The following is a 15,565-nucleotide window of genomic DNA, read 5'->3' as shown; positions in this document are numbered from 1 at the left end:
GGAAATATCCTCAGATGAAATCTGGAAAGAAGCTTTCTGAGAAACTGCTTAGTGTTCTGTTAATTCATCTCACAGAGTTACATCTGTATTTCGTGGATCTCTTTGCTAGCCTTTTTTCTGTGGAATCTGACAACAGATATTTCGGATCCCTTTGAAGACTATAGGGCCAAAGGAAATATCCTCCGATAACTAAGAGAAAGAAGCTTTCTGAGAAACTTCTTTGTGTTCTGTGAAATCATCTCACAGAGTTACAGCTTTCCCCTCAAGAAGCCTTTCGCTAAGACAGTTCTTGTAGAATTGGCAAAGTGATATTTGGAAGCCCATAGAGGGCTATGGTGAAAAAGGAAATATCCTCCGATGAAATCTGGAAAGAAGCTTTCTGAGAAACTGCTCAGTGTTCTGTTAATTCATCTCACAGAGTTACATCTGTATTTCGTGGATCTCTTTGCTAGGCTTATTTCTGTGGAATCTGAGAACAGATATTTCGGATCCCTTTGAAGACTATAGGGCCAAAGGAAATATCCTCCGAAAACTAAGAGAAAGAAGCTTTCTGAGAAACTTCTTTGTGTTCTGTGAAATGAGCTCACAGAGTTACAGCTTTCCCCTCAAGAAGCCTTTCGCTAAGACAGTTCTTGTGGAATTGGCAAAGTGATATTTGGAAGCCCATAGAGGGCTATGGTGAAAAAGGAAATATCCTCCGATGAAATCTGGAAAGAAGCTTTCTGAGAAACTGCTTAGTGTTCTGTTAATTCATCTCACAGAGTTACATCTGTATTTCGTGAATCACTTGGCTAGCCTTACTTCTGTGGAATCTGACAACAGATATTTCGTATACCTTTGAAGACCATAGGGCCAAAGGAAATATCCTCCGATAACTAAGAGAAGGAAGCTTTCTCAGAAACTTCTTTGTGTTCTGTGAAATCATCTCACAGAGTTACAGCTTTCCCCTCAAGAAGCCTTTCGCTAAGACAGTTCTTGTGGAATTGGCAAAGTGATATTTGGAAGCCCATAGAGGGCTATGGTGAAAAAGGAAATATCCTCAGATGAAATCTGGAAAGAAGCTTTCTGAGAAACTGCTCAGTGTTCTGTTAATTCATCTCACAGAGTTACATCTGTATTTCGTCGATCTCTTTGCTAGGCTTATTTCTATGGAATCTGAGAACAGATATTTCGGATCCCTTTGAAGACTATAGGGCCAAAGGAAATATCCTCCGATAACAAAGAAAAAGAAGCTTTCTGAGAAACTTCTTTGTGTTCTGTGAAATGAGCTCACAGAGTTACAGCTTTCCCCTCAAGAAGCCTTTCGCTAAGACAGTTCTTGTGGAATTGGCAAAGTGATATTTGGAAGCCCATAGAGGGCTATGGTGAAAAAGGAAATATCCTCCGATGAAATCTGGAAAGAAGCTTTCTGAGAAACTGCTCAGTGTTCTGTTAATTCATCTCACAGAGTTACATCTGTATTTCGTGGATCTCTTTGCTAGGCTTATTTCTGTGGAATCTGAGAACAGATATTTCGGATCCCTTTGAAGACTATAGGGCCAAAGGAAATATCCTCCGAAAACTAAGAGAAAGAAGCTTTCTGAGAAACTTCTTTGTGTTCTGTGAAATGAGCTCACAGAGTTACAGCTTTCCCCTCAAGAAGCCTTTCGCTAAGACAGTTCTTGTGGAATTGGCAAAGTGATATTTGGAAGCCCATAGAGGGCTATGGTGAAAAAGGAAATATCGTCAGATGAAATCTGGAAAGAAGCTTTCTGAGAAACTGCTTAGTGTTCTGTTAATTCATCTCACAGAGTTACATCTGTATTTCGTGGATCACTTGGCTAGCCTTATTTCTGTGGAATCTGACAACAGATATTTCGGATACCTTTGAAGACCATAGGGCCAAAGGAAATATCCTCCGATAACTAAGAGAAAGAAGCTTTCTCAGAAACTTCTTTGTGTTCTGTGAAATCATCTCACAGAGTTACAGCTTTCCCCTCAAGAAGCCTTTCGCTAAGACAGTTCTTGTGGAATTGGCAAAGTGATATTTGGAAGCCCATAGAGGGCTATGGTGAAAAAGGAAATATCCTCAGATGAAATCTGGAAAGAAGCTTTCTGAGAAACTGCTCAGTGTTCTGTTAATTCATCTCACAGAGTTACATCTGTATTTCGTGGATCTCTTTGCTAGGCTTATTTCTATGGAATCTGAGAACAGATATTTCGGATCCCTTTGAAGACTATAGGGCCAAAGGAAATATCCTCCGATAACAAAGAAAAAGAAGCTTTCTGAGAAACTTCTTTGTGTTCTGTGAAATCATCTCACAGAGTTACAGCTTTCCCTTCAAGAAGCCTTTCGCTAAGACAGTTCTTGTGGAATTGGCAAAGTGATATTTGGAAGCCCATAGAGGGCTATGGTGAAAAAGGAAATATCCTCAGATGAAATCTGGAAAGAAGCTTTCTGAGAAACTGCTTAGTGTTCTGTTAATTCATCTCACAGAGTTACATCTGTATTTCGTGGATCTCTTTGCTAGCCTTTTTTCTGTGGAATCTGACAACAGATATTTCGGATCCCTTTGAAGACTATAGGGCCAAAGGAAATATCCTCCGATAACTAAGAGAAAGAAGCTTTCTGAGAAACTTCTTTGTGTTCTGTGAAATCATCTCACAGAGTTACAGCTTTCCCCTCAAGAAGCCTTTCGCTAAGACAGTTCTTGTAGAATTGGCAAAGTGATATTTGGAAGCCCATAGAGGGCTATGGTGAAAAAGGAAATATCCTCCGATGAAATCTGGAAAGAAGCTTTCTGAGAAACTGCTCAGTGTTCTGTTAATTCATCTCACAGAGTTACATCTGTATTTCGTGGATCTCTTTGCTAGGCTTATTTCTGTGGAATCTGAGAACAGATATTTCGGATCCCTTTGAAGACTATAGGGCCAAAGGAAATATCCTCCGAAAACTAAGAGAAAGAAGCTTTCTGAGAAACTTCTTTGTGTTCTGTGAAATGAGCTCACAGAGTTACAGCTTTCCCCTCAAGAAGCCTTTCGCTAAGACAGTTCTTGTGGAATTGGCAAAGTGATATTTGGAAGCCCATAGAGGGCTATGGTGAAAAAGGAAATATCCTCAGATGAAATCTGGAAAGAAGCTTTCTGAGAAACTGCTTAGTGTTCTGTTAATTCATCTCACAGAGTTACATCTGTATTTCGTGGATCACTTGGCTAGCCTTATTTCTGTGGAATCTGAGAACAGATATTTCGGATCCCTTTGAAGACTATAGGGCCAAAGGAAATATCCTCCGAAAACTAAGAGAAAGAAGCTTTCTGACAAACTTCTTTGTGTTCTGTGAAATGAGCTCACAGAGTTACAGCTTTCCCCTCAAGAAGCCTTCCGCTAAGACAGTTCTTGTGGAATTGGCAAAGTGATATTTGGAAGCCCATAGAGGGCTATGGTGAAAAAGGAAATATCCTCAGATGAAATCTGGAAAGAAGCTTTCTGAGAAACTGCTTAGTGTTCTGTTAGTTCATCTCACAGATTTACATCTATATTTCGTGGATCTCTTTGCTAGCCTTATTTCTGTGGAATCTGAGAACAGATATTTCGGATCCCTTTGAAGACTATAGGGCCAAAGGAAATATCCTCCGATAACAAAGAGAAAGAAGCTTTCTGAGAAACTTCTTTGTGTTCTGTGAAATCATCTCACAGAGTTACAGCTTTCCCCTCAAGAAGCCTTTCGCTAAGACAGTTCTTGTGGAATTGGCAAAGTGATATTTGGAAGCCCATAGAGGGCTATGATGAAAAAGGAAATATCCTCAGATGAAATCTGGAAAGAAGCTTTCTGAGAAACTGCTTAGTGTTCTGTTAATTCATCTCACAGAGTTACATCTGTATTTCGTGGATCTCTTTGCTAGCCTTATTTCTGTGGAATCTGAGAACAGATATTTCGGATCCCTTTGAAGACTATAGGGCCAAAGGAAATATCCTCCGATAACTAAGAGAAAGAAGCTTTCTGAGAAACTTCTTTGTGTTCTGTGAAATCATCTCACAGAGTTACAGCTTTCCCCTCAAGGAGCCTTTCGCTAAGACATTTCTTGTGTAATTGTCAAAGTGATATTTGGAAGCCCATAGAGGGCTATGTTGAAAAAGGAAATATCCTCATATGAAATCTGGAAAGAAGCTTTCTGAGAAACTGCTTAGTGTTCTGTTAATTCATCTCACATAGTTACTTCTATATTTCGTGGATCTCTTTGCTAGCGTTATTTCTGTGGAATCTGAGAACAGATATTTCGGATCCCTTTGAAGACTATAGGGCCAAAGGAAATATCCTCCGATAACAAAGAGAAAGAAGCTTTCTGAGAAACTTCTTTGTGTTCTGTGAAATCATCTCACAGAGTTACAGCTTTCCCCTCAAGAAGCCTTTCACTAAGACAGTTCTTGTGGAATTGGCAAAGTGATATTTGGAAGCCCATAGAGGGCTATGGTGAAAAAGGAAATATCCTCAGATGAAATCTGGAAAGAAGCCTTCTGAGAAACTGCTTAGTGTTCTGTTAATTCATCTCACAGAGTTACATCTGTATTTCGTGGATCTCTTTGCTAGTCTTATTTCTGTGGAATCTGAAAACAGATATTTCGGATCCCTTTGAAGACTATAGAGCCAAAGGAAATATCCTCCGATAACTAAGAGAAAGAAGCTTTCTGAGAAACTTCTTTGTGTTCTGTGAAATCATCTCACAGAGTTACAGCTTTCCCCTCAAGAAGCCTTTCGCTAAGACAGTTCTTGTGGAATTGGCAAAGTGATATTTGGAAGCCCATAGAGGGCTATGGTGAAAAAGGAAATATCCTCCGATGAAATCTGGAAAGAAGCTTTCTGAGAAACTGCTTAGTGTTCTGTTAATTCATCTCACAGAGTTACATCTATATTTCGTGGATCTCTTTGCTAGCCTTATTTCTGTGGAATCTGAGAACAGATATTTCGGATCCCTGTGAAGACTATAGCACCAAAGGAAATACCCTCCGAAAACTAAGAGAAAGAAGCTTTCTGAGAAACTTCTTTGTGTTCTGTGAAATCATCTCACAGAGTTACAGCTTTCCCCTCAAGAAGCCTGTCGCTAAGACAGTTCTTGTGGAATTGGCCAAGTGATATTTGGAAGCCCATAGAGGGCTATGGTGAAAAAGGAAATATCCTCAGATGAAATCTGGAAAGAAGCTTTCTGAGAAACTGCTTAGTGTTCTGTTAATTCATCTCACAGAGTTACATCTATATTTCGTGGATCTCTTTGCTAGCCTTATTTCTGTGGAATCTGAGAACAGATATTTCGGATCCCTTTGAAGACTATAGGACCAAAGGAAATATCCTCCGATAACAAAGAGAAAGAAGCTTTCTGAGAAACTTCTTTGTGTTCTGTGAAATGAGCTCACAGAGTTACAGCTTTCCCCTCAAGAAGCCTTTCACTAAGACAGTTCTTGTGGAATTGGCCAAGTGATATTTGGAAGCCCATAGAGGGCTATGGTGAAAAAGGAAATATCCTCAGATGAAATCTGGAAAGAAGCTTTCTGAGAAACTGCTTAGTGTTCTGTTAATTCATCTCACAGAGTTACATCTGTATTTCGTGGATCTCTTTGCTAGCCTTTTTTCTGTGGAATCTGACAACAGATATTACGGATCCCATTGAAGACTATAGGGCCAAAGGAAATATCCTCCGATAACTAAGAGAAAGAAGCTTTCTGAGAAACTTCTTTGTGTTCTGTGAAATCATCTCACAGAGTTACAGCTTTCCCCTCAAGAAGCCTTTCGCTAAGACAGTTCTTGTAGAATTGGCAAAGTGATATTTGGAAGCCCATAGAGGGCTATGGTGAAAAAGGAAATATCCTCAGATGAAATCTGGAAAGAAGCTTTCTGAGAAACTGCTCAGTGTTCTGTTAATTCATCTCACAGAGTTACATCTGTATTTCGTGGATCTCTTTTCTAGGCTTATTTCTGTGGAATCTGAGAACAGATATTTCGGATCCCTTTGAAGACTATAGGGCCAAAGGAAATATCCTCCGAAAACTAAGAGAAAGAAGCTTTCTGAGAAACTTCTTTGTGTTCTGTGAAATGAGCTCACAGAGTTACAGCTTTCCCCTCAAGAAGCCTTTCGCTAAGACAGTTCTTGTGGAATTGGCAAAGAGATATTTGGAAGCCCATAGAGGGCTATGGTGAAAAAGGAAATATCCTCAGATGAAATCTGGAAAGAAGCTTTCTGAGAAACTGCTTAGTGTTCTGTTAATTCATCTCACAGAGTTACATCTGTATTTCGTGGATCTCTTTGCTAGCCTTATTTCTGTGGAATCTGAGAACAGATATTTCGGATCCCTTTGAAGACTACAGGGCCAAAGGAAATATCCTCCGATAACAAAGAGAAAGAAGCTTTGTGAGAAATTTCTTTGTGTTCTATGTAATCATCTCACAGAGTTACAGCTTTCCCCTCAAGAAGCCTTTCGCTAAGACAGTTCTTGTGGAATTGGCAAAGTGATATTTGGAAGCCCATAGAGGGCTATGGTGAAAAAGGAAATATCCTCAGATGAAATCTGGAAAGAAGCTTTCTGAGAAACTGCTTAGTGTTCTGTTAATTCATCTCACAGAGTTACATCTGTATTTCGTGGATCACTTGGCTAGCCTTATTTCTGTGGAATCTGACAACAGATATTTCGTATACCTTTGAAGACCATAGGGCCAAAGGAAATATCCTCCGATAACTAAGAGAAGGAAGCTTTCTCAGAAACTTCTTTGTGTTCTGTGAAATCATCTCACAGAGTTACAGCTTTCCCCTCAAGAAGCCTTTCGCTAAGACAGTTCTTGTGGAATTGGCAAAGTGATATTTGGAAGCCCATAGAGGGCTATTGTGAAAAAGGAAATATCCTCAGATGAAATCTGGAAAGAAGCTTTCTGAGAAACTGCTCAGTGTTCTGTTAATTCATCTCACAGAGTTACATCTGTATTTCGCGGATCTCTTTGCTAGGCTTATTTCTATGGAATCTGAGAACAGATATTTCGGATCCCTTTGAAGACTATAGGGCCAAAGGAAATATCCTCCGATAACAAAGAAAAAGAAGCTTTCTGATAAACTTCTTTGTGTTCTGTGAAATCATCTCACAGAGTTACAGCTTTCCCTTCAAGAAGCCTTTCGCTAAGACAGTTCTTGTGGAATTGGCAAAGTGATATTTGGAAGCCCATAGAGGGCTATGGTGAAAAAGGAAATATCCTCAGATGAAATCTGGAAAGACGCTTTCTGAGAAACTGCTTAGTGTTCTGTTAATTCATCTCACAGAATTACATCTGTATTTCGTGGATCTCTTTGCTAGCCTTTTTTCTGTGGAATCTGACAACAGATATTTCGGATCCCTTTGAAGACTATAGGGCCAAAGGAAATATCCTCCGATATCTAAGAGAAAGAAGCTTTCTGAGAAACTTCTTTGTGTTCTGTGAAATCATCTCACAGAGTTACAGCTTTCCCCTCAAGAAGCCTTTCGCTAAGACAGTTCTTGTGGAATTGGCAAAGTGATATTTGGAAGCCCATAGAGGGCTATGGTGAAAAAGGAAATATCCTCAGATGAAATCTGGAAAGAAGCTTTCTGAGAAACTGCTTAGTGTTCTGTTAATTCATCTCACAGAGTTACATCTGTATTTCGTGGATCACTTGGCTACCTTATTTCTGTGGAATCTGAGAACAGATATTTCGGATCCCTTTGAAGACTATAGGGCCAAAGGAAATATCCTCCGATAACTAAGAAAAAGAAGCTTTGTGAGAAATTTCTTTGTGTTCCATGTAATCATCTCACAGAGTTACAGCTTTCCCCTCAAGAAGCCTTTCGCTAAGACAGTTCTTGTGGAATTGGCAAAGTGATATTTGGAAGCCCATAGAGGGCTATGGTGAAAAAGGAAATATCCTCAGATGAAATCTGGAAAGAAGCTTTCTGAGAAACTGCTTAGTGTTCTGTTAATTCATCTCACAGAGTTACATCTGTATTTCGTGGATCACTTGGCTAGCCTTATTTCTGTGGAATCTGAGAACAGATATTTCGGATCCCTTTGAAGACTATAGGGCCAAAGGAAATATCCTCCGAAAACTAAGAGAAAGAAGCTTTCTGAGAAACTTCTTTGTGTTCTGTGAAATGAGCTCACAGAGTTACAGCTTTCCCCTCAAGAAGCCTTCCGCTAAGACAGTTCTTGTGGAATTGGCAAAGTGATATTTGGAAGCCCATAGAGGGCTATGTTGAAAAAGGAAATATCCTCATATGAAATCTGGAAAGAAGCTTTCTGAGAAACTGCTTAGTGTTCTGTTAATTCATCTCACAGAGTTACTTCTATATTTCGTGGATCTCTTTGCTAGCGTTATTTCTGTGGAATCTGAGAACAGATATTTCGGATCCCTTTGAAGACTATAGGGCCAAAGGAAATATCCTCCGATAACAAAGAGAAAGAAGCTTTCTGAGAAACTTCTTTGTGTTCTGTGAAATCATCTCACAGAGTTACAGCTTTCCCCTCAAGAAGCCTTTCACTAAGACAGTTCTTGTGGAATTGGCAAAGTGATATTTGGAAGCCCATAGAGGGCTATGGTGAAAAAGGAAATATCCTCAGATGAAATCTGGAAAGAAGCCTTCTGAGAAACTGCTTAGTGTTCTGTTAATTCATCTCACAGAGTTACATCTGTATTTCGTGGATCTCTTTGCTAGTCTTATTTCTGTGGAATCTGAAAACAGATATTTCGGATCCCTTTGAAGACTATAGAGCCAAAGGAAATATCCTCCGATAACTAAGAGAAAGAAGCTTTCTGAGAAACTTCTTTGTGTTCTGTGAAATCATCTCACAGAGTTACAGCTTTCCCCTCAAGAAGCCTTTCGCTAAGACAGTTCTTGTGGAATTGGCATAGTGATATTTGGAAGCCCATAGAGGGCTATGGTGAAAAAGGAAATATCCTCCGATGAAATCTGGAAAGAAGCTTTCTGAGAAACTGCTTAGTGTTCTGTTAATTCATCTCACAGAGTTACATCTATATTTCGTGGATCTCTTTGCTAGCCTTATTTCTGTGGAATCTGAGAACAGATATTTCGGATCCCTGTGAAGACTATAGGACCAAAGGAAATACCCTCCGAAAACTAAGAGAAAGAAGCTTTCTGAGAAACTTCTTTGTGTTCTGTGAAATCATCTCACAGAGTTACAGCTTTCCCCTCAAGAAGCCTGTCGCTAAGACAGTTCTTGTGGAATTGGCCAAGTGATATTTGGAAGCCCATAGAGGGCTATGGTGAAAAAGGAAATATCCTCAGATGAAATCTGGAAAGAAGCTTTCTGAGAAACTGCTTAGTGTTCTGTTAATTCATCTCACAGAGTTACATCTATATTTCGTGGATCTCTTTGCTAGCCTTATTTCTGTGGAATCTGAGAACAGATATTTCGGATCCCTTTGAAGACTATAGGACCAAAGGAAATATCCTCCGATAACAAAGAGAAAGAAGCTTTCTGAGAAACTTCTTTGTGTTCTGTGAAATGAGCTCACAGAGTTACAGCTTTCCCCTCAAGAAGCCTTTCGCTAAGACAGTTCTTGTGGAATTGGCCAAGTGATATTTGGAAGCCCATAGAGGGCTTTGGTGAAAAAGGAAATATCCTCAGATGAAATCTGGAAAGAAGCTTTCTGAGAAACTGCTTAGTGTTCTGTTAATTCATCTCACAGAGTTACATCTGTATTTCGTGGATCTCTTTGCTAGCCTTATTTCTCTGGAATCTGAGAACAGATATTTCGGATCCCTTTGAAGACTATAGGGCCAAAGGAAATATCCTCCGATAACAAAGAGAAAGAAGCTTTGTGAGAAATTTCTTCGTGTTCTATGTAATCATCTCACAGAGTTACAGCTTTCCCCTCAAGAAGCCTTTCGCTAAGACAGTTCTTGTGGAATTGGCAAAGTGATATTTGGAAGCTCATAGAGGGCTACGGTGAAAAAGGAAATATCCTCAGATGAAATCTGGAAAGAAGCTTTCTGAGAAACTGCTTAGTGTTCTGTTAATTCATCTCACAGAGTTACATCTGTATTTCGTGGATCTCTTTGCTAGCCTTATTTCTGTGGAATCTGACAACAGATATTTCGGATCCCTTTGAAGACTATAGGGCCAAAGGAAATATCCTTCGATAACTAAGAGAAAGAAGCTTTCTGAGAAACTTCTTTGTGTTCTGTGAAATCATCTCACAGAGTTACAGCTTTCCCCTCAAGAAGCCTTTCGCTAAGACAGTTCTTGTGGAATTGGCAAAGTGATATTTGGAAGCCCTTAGAGGGCTATGGTGAAAAAGGAAATATCCTCCGATGAAATCTGGAAAGAAGCTTTCTGAGAAACTACTTAGTGTTCTGTTAATTCATCTCACAGAGTTACATCTATATTTCCTGGATATCTTTGCTAGCCTGATTTCTGAGGAATCTGAGAACAGATATTTCGGATCCCTTTGAAGACTATAGGGCCAAAGGAAATATCCTCCGATAACTAAGAGAAAGAAGCTTTCTGAGAAACTTCTTTGTGTTCTGTGAAATCATCTCACAGAGTTACAGCTTTCCCCTCAAGAAGCCTTTCGCTAAGACATTTCTTGTGGAATTGGCAAAGTGATATTTGGAATCCCTAGAGGGCTATGTTGAAAAAGGAAATATCCTCCGATGAAATCTGGAAAGAAGCTTTCTAAGAAACTGCTTGGTGTTCCGTTAATTCATCTCACAGAGTTACTTCTATATTTCCTGGATCTCTTTGCTAGCCTTATTTCTGTGGAATCTGAGAACAGATATTTCGGATCCCTTTGAAGACTATAGGGCCAAAGGAAATATCCTCCGATAACAAAGAGAAAGAAGCTTTCTGAGAAACTTCTTTGTGTTCTGTGAAATCATCTCACAGAGTTACAGCTTTCCCCTCAAGAAGCTTTTCGCTAAAAAAGTTCTTGTGGAACTGGCAAAGTGATATTTGGAAGCTCATAGAGGGCTACGGTGAAAAAGGAAATATCCTCAGATGAAATCTGGAAAGAAGCTTTCTGAGAAACTGCTTAGCGTTCTGTTAATTCATCTCACAGAGTTACATCTATATTTCGTGGATCTCTTTGCTAGCCTTATTTCTGTGGAATCTGAGAACAGATATTTCGGATCCCTTTGAAGACTATAGGGCCAAAGGAAATATCCTCCGACAACTAAGAGAAAGAAGCTTTCTGAGAAACTTCTTTGTGTTCTGTGAAATCATCTCACAGAGTTACAGCTTTCCCCTCAAGAAGCCTTTCGCTAAGACAGTTCTTGTGGAATTGGCAAAGTGATATTTGGAAGCCCATAGAGGGCTATGGTGAAAAAGGAAATATCCTCCGATGAAATCTGGAAAGAAGCTTTCTGAGAAACTGCTTAGTGTTCTGTTAATTCATCTCACAGAGTTACATCTGTATTTCGTGGATCTCTTTGCTAGCCTTATTTCTGTGGAATCTGAGAACAGATATTTCGGAACCCTTTGAAGACTATAGGGCCAAAGGAAATATCCTCCAATTACAAAGAGAAAGAAGCTTTCTGAGAAACTTCTTTGTGTTCTGTGAAATCATCTCACAGAGTTACAGCTTTCCCCTCAAGAAGTCTTTCGTTAGGACAGTTCTTGTGGAATTGGCCAAGTGATATTTGGAAGCCCATAGAGGGCTATGGTGAAAAAGGAAATATCCTCAGATGAAATCTGGAAAGAAGCGCTCTGAGAAACTGCTTAGTGTTCTGTTAATTCATCTCACAGAGTTACATCTGTATTTCGTGGATCCCTTTGCTAGCCTTATTTCTGTGGAATCTGAGAACAGATATTTCGGATCCCTTTGAAGACTATAGGGCCAAAGGAAATATCGTCCGAAAACTAAGAGAAATAAGCTTTCTGAGAAACTTCTTTGTGTTCTGTGAAATGAGCTCACAGAGTTACAGCTTTCCCCTCAAGAAGCCTTTCGCTAAGACAGTTCTTGTGGAATTGGCAAAGTGATATTTGGAACCCCATAGAGGGCTATGGTGAAAAAGGAAATATCCTCCGATGAAATCTGGAAAGAAGCTTTCTGAGAAACTGCTTAGTGTTCTGTTAATTCATCTCACAGAGTTACATCTGTATTTCGTGGATCTCTTTGCTAGCCTTATTTCTGTGGAATCTGAGAACAGATATTTCGGATCCCTTTCAAGACTATAGGGCCAAAGGAAACATCCTCCGAAAACTAAGAGAAAGAAGCTTTCTGAGAAACTTCTTTGTGTTCTGTGAAATGAGCTCACAGAGTTACAGCTTTCCCCTCAAGAAGCCTTTCGCTAAGACAGTTGTTGTGGAACTGGCAAAGTGATATTTGGAAGCCCATGGAGGGCTATGGTGAAAAAGGAAATATCCTCAGATGAAGTCTGGAAAGAAGCTTTCTGAGAAACTGCTCTGTGATGTGTGACTTCCACTCACAGAGTTACATCTGTATTTCGTGGATCACTTGGCTAGCCTTATTTCTGTGGAATCTGACAACAGATATTTCGGATACCTTTGAAGACCATAGGGCCAAAGGATATATCCTCCGATAACTAAGAGAAAGAAGCTTTCTCAGAAACTTCTTTGTGTTCTGTGAAATCATCTCACAGAGTTACAGCTTTCCCCTCAAGAAGCCTTTCGCTAAGACAGTTCTTGTGGAATTGGCAAAGTGATATTTGGAAGCCCATAGAGGGCTATTGTGAAAAAGGAAATATCCTCAGATGAAATCTGGAAAGAAGCTTTCTGAGAAACTGCTCAGTGTTCTGTTAATTCATCTCACAGAGTTACATCTGTATTTCGCGGATCTCTTTGCTAGGCTTATTTCTATGGAATCTGAGAACAGATATTTCGGATCCCTTTGAAGACTATAGGGCCAAAGGAAATATCCTCCGATAACAAAGAAAAAGAAGCTTTCTGAGAAACTTCTTTGTGTTCTGTGAAATCATCTCACAGAGTTACAGCTTTCCCTTCAAGAAGCCTTTCGCTAAGACAGTTCTTGTGGAATTGGCAAAGTGATATTTGGAAGCCCATAGAGGGCTATGGTGAAAAAGGAAATATCCTCAGATGAAATCTAGAAAGACGCTTTCTGAGAAACTGCTTAGTGTTCTGTTAATTCATCTCACAGAGTTACATCTGTATTTCGTGGATCTCTTTGCTAGCCTTTTTTCTGTGGAATCTGACAACAGATATTTCGGATCCCTTTGAAGACTATAGGGCCAAAGGAAATATCCTCCGATAACTAAGAGAAAGAAGCTTTCTGAGAAACTTCTTTGTGTTCTGTGAAATCATCTCACAGAGTTACAGCTTTCCCCTCAGGAAGCCTTTCGCTAAGACAGTTCTTGTGGAATTGGCAAAGTGATATTTGGAAGCCCATAGAGGGCTATGGTGAAAAAGGAAATATCCTCAGATGAAATCTGGAAAGAAGCTTTCTGAGAAACTGCTTAGTGTTCTGTTAATTCATCTCACAGAGTTACATCTGTATTTCGTGGATCTCTTTGCTAGGCTTATTTCTGTGGAATCTGAGAACAGATATTTCGGATCCCTTTGAAGACTATAGGGCCAAAGGAAATATCCTCCGATAACAAAGAAAAAGAAGCTTTCTGAGAAACTTCTTTGTGTTCTGTGAAATCATCTCACAGAGTTACAGCTTTCCCTTCAAGAAGCCTTTCGCTAAGACAGTTCTTGTGGAATTGGCAAAGTGATATTTGGAAGCCCATAGAGGGCTATGGTGAAAAAGGAATTATCCTCAGATGAAATCTGGAAAGAAGCTTTCTGAGAAACTGCTTAGTGTTCTGTTAATTCATCTCACAGAGTTACATCTGTATTTCTTGGATCTCTTTGCTAGCCTTTTTTCTGTGGAATCTGACAACAGATATTTCGGATCCCTTTGAAGACTATAGGGCCAAAGGAAATATCCTCCGATAACTAAGAGAAAGAAGCTTTCTGAGAAACTTCTTTGTGTTCTGTGAAATCATCTCACAGAGTTACAGCTTTCCCCTCAAGAAGCCTTTCGCTAAGACAGTTCTTGTGGAATTGGCAAAGTGATATTTGGAAGCCCATAGAGGGCTATGGTGAAAAAGGAAATATCCTCAGATGAAATCTGGAAAGAAGCTTTCTGAGAAACTGCTCAGTGTTCTGTTAATTCATCTCACAGAGTTACATCTGTATTTCGTGGATCTCTTTGCTAGGCTTATTTCTGTGGAATCTGAGAACAGATATTTCGGATCCCTTTGAAGACTATAGGGCCAAAGGAAATATCCTCCGAAAACTAAGAGAAAGAAGCTTTCTGAGAAACTTCTTTGTGTTCTGTGAAATGAGCTCACAGAGTTACAGCTTTCCCCTCAAGAAGCCTTTCGATAAGACAGTTCTTGTGAAATTGGAAAAGTGATATTTGGAAGCCCATAGAGGGCTATGGTGAAAAAGGAAATATCCTCAGATGAAATCTGGAAAGAAGCTTTCTGAGAAACTGCTTAGTGTTCTGTTAATTCATCTCACAGAGTTACATCTGTATTTCGTGGATCACTTGGGTAGCCTTATTTCTGTGGAATCTGACAACAGATATTTCGGATACCTTTGAAGACCATAGGGCCAAAGGAAATATCCTCCGATAACTAAGAGAAAGAAGCTTTCTCAGAAACTTCTTTGTGTTCTGTGAAATCATCTCACAGAGTTACAGCTTTCCCTTCAAGAAGACTTTCGCTAAGACAGTTCTTGTGGAATTGGCAAAGTGATATTTGGAAGCCCATAGAGGGCTATGGTGAAAAAGGAAATATCCTCAGATGAAATCTGGAAAGAAGCTTTCTGAGAAACTGCTTAGTGTTCTGTTAATTCATCTCACAGAGTTACATCTGTATTTCGTGGATCTCTTTGCTAGCCTTTTTTCTGTGGAATCTGACAACAGATATTTCGGATCCCTTTGAAGACTATAGGGCCAAAGGAAATATCCTCCGATAACTAAGAGAAAGAAGCTTTCTGAGAAACTTCTTTGTGTTCTGTGAAATCATCTCACAGAGTTACAGCTTTCCCCTCAAGAAGCCTTTCGCTAAGACAGTTCTTGTGGAATTGGCAAAGTGATATTTGGAATCCCTAGAGGGCTATGTTGAAAAAGGAAATATCTTCCGATGAAATCTGGAAAGAAGCTTTCTAAGAAACTGCTTGGTGTTCCGTTAATTCATCTCACAGAGTTACTTCTATATTTCCTGGATCTCTTTGCTAGCCTTATTTCTGTGGAATCTGAGCACAGATATTTCGGATCCCTTTGAAGACTATAGGGCCAAAGGAAATATCCTCCGATAACAAAGAGAAAGAAGCTTTCTGAGAAACTTCTTTGTGTTCTGTGAAATCATCTCACAGAGTTACAGCTTTCCCCTCAAGAAGCCTTTCGCTAAAACAGTTCTTGTGGAACTGGCAAAGTGATATTTGGAAGCTCATAGAGGGCTACGGTGAAAAAGGAAATATCCTCAGATGAAATCTGGAAAGAAGATTTCTGAGAAACTGCTTAGCGTTCTGTTAATTCATCTCACAGAGTTACATCTATATTTCGTGGATCTCTTTGCTAGCCTTATTTCTGTGGAATCTGAGAA

This window comes from Macaca mulatta, chromosome 5, assembly GCF_049350105.2.
Source record: "Macaca mulatta isolate MMU2019108-1 chromosome 5, T2T-MMU8v2.0, whole genome shotgun sequence".
NCBI classification, from domain to species: Eukaryota; Metazoa; Chordata; class Mammalia; order Primates; family Cercopithecidae; genus Macaca; species Macaca mulatta.
The sequence above is the reverse complement of the archived record's forward strand: the minus strand, read 5'-3'. Positions refer to the sequence as shown.